This window comes from Ipomoea nil, unplaced genomic scaffold (assembly GCF_001879475.1).
Source record: "Ipomoea nil cultivar Tokyo-kokei standard unplaced genomic scaffold, Asagao_1.1 scaffold0666, whole genome shotgun sequence".
In the NCBI taxonomy this organism is placed as follows: Eukaryota; Viridiplantae; Streptophyta; class Magnoliopsida; order Solanales; family Convolvulaceae; genus Ipomoea; species Ipomoea nil.
Genome location: NW_017617094.1, coordinates 1,272,603 through 1,277,303, shown reverse-complemented (window position 1 = coordinate 1,277,303; position 4,701 = coordinate 1,272,603).

The window sequence follows — 4,701 nt, the reverse complement described above, 5'->3', positions numbered from 1 at the left end:
GGACCCTCCGGCAACTGGATGTTCACAATGCTTTTCTGAACGGTCACTTAGCCGAGACCGTATATATGAAGCAACCCCCGGGGTATGAAGACCCCACTGTACCGGGACATGTGTGTCACCTTCAGCGTTCCTTATATGGCTTGAAACAGGCCCCCCGAGCCTGGTTTAAGCGGTTACATGACTTCCTGTTATCTGCTGGTTTTAAGTCATCCAAGACGGATGTCTCGCTTTTTTACTTTGGTACAGGTGATTCCCGAGTATTCTTACTGGTCTACGTGGATGACATCATTTTGATGGGTAATGATGCCAATCTCATAAACACGGTCCTGCGAAGTCTCTCTGCAGCATTCAAGATCCGCGATCTGGGTACTCCAGGGTTCTTTTTGGGTATTGAAATGCTCACGGCAGGCAACGATGTTGTGTTGTCTCAACGGCGGTATATGACGGATCTTCTTGGACGTGCGGGCATGGCAGATTGCAAACCACTATCCACTTCGGCTGCTGTCACTAAAGCAGCCACACCACCGACAGACGCTTTTGAGAACCCGACACAATACAGGCGTGTTGTCGGAGCCTTACAGTACCTCACTATTACCAGGCCTGATTTGTCATATGCAGTTAACAGACTGTGTCAGTTCATGCATTCACCGACGACGGAACATTGGGGTCTTGTGAAGCGAGTGCTACGTTACATAAAGGGTTCCTTGGGCTATGGACTTCGGCTAACTCCGTCCACCTCATCCAGCATACATGCCTTTTCCGATTCAGACTGGGCCGGTTGTCCCATTGATCGGAAAAGTACGAGTGGTTTTGCGGTCTATCTTGGTTGCAATCTAATTTCCTGGCTCTCGAAGAAGCAACGCACTGTAGCACGGTCTTCTACCAAAGCTGAGTATAAAGCTTTGGCTGATGTGTCTGCTGAAGTCACTTGGGTGATCTCCTTACTACGTGAACTCGGCTTACATTCTGGGGAACCAGCCATGCTATGGTGTGATAATCTGGGTGCGACTTACTTGTGTGCTAATCCCGTGTTCCATGCAAGAACCAAACACGTGGAAATTGACTATCATTTTGTACGTGACAAAGTGGCCTCCGGGGATTTTGTTGTTAATTATGTGTCCACGACAGATCAGCTAGCCGACATCTTCACCAAACCACTACCGGCGCCTCGGTTCGCAGTTCTACGTGACAAGCTCAATGTTGTTCTTCAACCACCTTGCGCTTGAGGGGGTGTGTTAGTAATATTATATTTTGTGTTATATTATATAGTTATTTATTATGTGGTTTATAGTGTAGCTGACTTAGCTTGTTATGTCAGTTAGATTATTGTTAGAGTTTTGTTATAGATAGACTCTGTATGCCTATTGTTGTGTTAATGATTAACGATCCTTTTCCAATTAAGTTTAAGTTACTTGCACTCTACAATATTGTTTCTTGAACTTTAAAGTTTGAATTATTTACAAAAATGATACTATATATATATATATATATATATATATATATATATATATATATATATATATATATATATATATATATATATTACTATAATTGCTTCAAATTCGTTAGTCGAATGTGCAACTTGTTGTGCAATATAGACCCATACGATCAGGGACGGAGGCACCTTAGGGGGTAGGGGGGCCTTGGCCCCCCACCCCCACCTCCACCCCGCCCCTACCCTCATCCTAAATTTTTTTAATAAATATGTATGTATATATTGATGTAGTAGGGATAAAATACACTTTTGGCCCCCCTCTAATTTTTTTTATAAGAAAAATCTATTAAGTTTATATTAAATATTAAATAAACTCAAAATATATATTAAAATTCAAATTTATTAAATAAAATGAAATAAATCAAATAATTAAAGTGACCATTTTTTTATATTATCTTATTTCTTTTATCAGGATTTTAATAATGAATGGCATCAAGTATACATTTTAATTTTTTTTAAAAAATAGTTATATATGTTGATTAATTAATTAGGGATTTATTGTGTGTTTTAATTATTTATTTACATTTTTAAAATGTACATTTACTAGTTTAAATGATTAGTTTCGAAATTGACAAAAATTAATATTGATTATTTAATTCATCTTGATTTTTGTTTTATCTATCAAATTAGTTAATTATGAAAAAATTTGGTGATAAAATAATTGACAAAACTTTTTATTTGATGTTAAGTGACAATCTATATTTAAATAAATGTTGTTGTTATTGTTATTATTATATTTTGTGTTATGTAAAAAAAATTCTAAAGTAACGATCGACACCTGTGTCGATCGTACTCATATAATTATGTATTTTGTACCTTATTACACATAGTATAATTAGAAATCATTATCAATAATAATCACAATAATGTATGATATATATATATATATATATATATATATATATATATATATATATATATATATATATATATATATATATATATATATATATATATATATATATATATATATATATGGTGCAATTAATTATTATGTGGACTAATAACATTGTAAATTTTCTCTACTACATTGGCCCCCCAACTCAAGTTTTCTGCCTCCGTCCCTGCATACGATCCAAAAAGTGAACACCGCACCACCATCAACAGATCCATATATTCCTTAACTCTCAAACCGACCATACCATTGGGTTCGTAACTCAAGCTCTATAAGTCAAAATGTCGATTATTATAAATAAAAAGAATTGAATAGTAATTGGGTTCGAGCCTCAGTGGAGGCGTTATTGGCTCTTTGTGTTTCAGTAGGTTGAGAAAGTATATGAACAGATACTACATTGTAATAGAGTCAGTAGCATTCAAAAAAGAATAGTAATTTTTTAAATAAAATAATAAATTTACTTTGACAAATGCCGTGAAATTGTTTCTCACTCCTGGGATCGGACAACGGGGTATGATTTTCTGGCACGCATAGACTGTTGTGGACGGGATATATGGCGGTGGGGGAGGAAGTATAATAAGGAGTTTGCACGGAAAATTGATGTATGTAAGTCCAGATTGGAAGGCCTTCGTACACGAAGGGATGATGATGGCATGGCTGAATATGGGGATACAGAGCGCGAACTGTTCTTCTTGCTAGAGCAGCAACATATATACTGGAAGCAACGGACAAAGGAGCACTGGTACAGAGGAGGTGATGTGAACAGTAAGTTCTTTCATACCTCGGTAAAAACGAGGAAGCGCCGGAATACAATCACTAAGCTCCAAACCGGCCATGCACCAAGGAGATCCACTGTCCCCATATCTCTTCCTTTTGATAGCAGAAGGGCTTAGTTCCCTGATTGAGAGGCGTGTGCAAACGGGCGAATTGCATGGGGTTCGTGTTGCACGGGGAACACCGCAAGTATCACACTTGCTCTTGCGGATGATTGCTTCTTGTTTCTTCGTGCTAGTGTCCAGGAAAGTGAATGCATGATGCGAGTTTTGGATATATATTCAGGAGCATCTGGTCAAAAGATCAACTACGATAAATCTATGGTTTGCTACAGTACGAATCTAAGGCAGCCTGACCGACATGCCGTTAATCAGATCCTTGGCGTAACAGAGGGTGACACTACTGGGAAATACTTAGGGCTGCCGTCTCTTGTAGGGAGGAGAAAGAAGCATATTTTGGGTTTCTTGAAGGACCGAATACTGACCAAGATTCGCAGTTGGAATGCTAAGTTTCTGTCATAGGCTGGGCGAGAGGTGCTGCTAAAAAACGTTATCCAAGCTATGCCTAGTTATGCAATGATGGTGTTTCTGCTGCCAGTGGGTATATGCAGGGAGATAGAGGTTCTCATGAATGGGTATTGGTGGCAGGGATCAGTGGGTTCTGGCAGGGGTGTGAGGTGGAGATCCTGGGATGTTTAGCTGTTCCGAAATCTGCGAGAGGAATTGGTTTTCGCAAACTGCGTGAGATGAACATGGCATTACTTGGTAAGCAAGCTTGGAGATTAATCAGTACGCCAGACTCCTTGGTAGAAAAAGTGTACAAAGCCCGTTATTTTGCAAACTCCTCATTTTTTTATGCTTCACCAGGTAGTAACCCATCATTCATTTGGAGAAGTCTGCTTGAGGTCCAGAGCGTTATGCGTGGTGGGTGTAGACGTAGCATTGGGGACGGCACTAGCACAACGATTGGGGGGCATGCATGGCTACCGGTAGAGGACGGACCATATATCCAAACTCATTTAAGTGCCGAGGAATATGAAGCCCCGGTAGCAAGTCTTTTTAATACTCAAGGTACGGGATGGAATGTGAGTAAAATTATGAATACTTTTGAAGCCGGTGATGCTAATTTGATTTTAAATGTTCATATCTCCATGCGTAAGCCACGAGACTCGTAGTACTGGTATTATGATAAAAAAGGCTAGTGCACAGTTAAATCGTGCTATAAGCAGTTGTGTGGTATGGTGTATGATGAAAGGCCCTGGTCTCGTGTTTGGAATTTATTTGTGTTAGGAACTCTTGTATTAGGATTTTGATGATACCAATATAACTTAGAATGTAGACCCCTAACTTTCGTTATTTCCATCGCTGCTTTCATCCTAGACGAAAGTTGCCATAACTCATCTTGTAATTCGTGTTAAAGTTAGACAAACACACGAAAACGAGTTATGTTTCTTAGTTGGGTCTGTCAAAGCGAAAAGAGACAAAGAGCACGAGATCAAAGGCTTCAACAACGAAAGATCACCTCAGGTTATCAACCA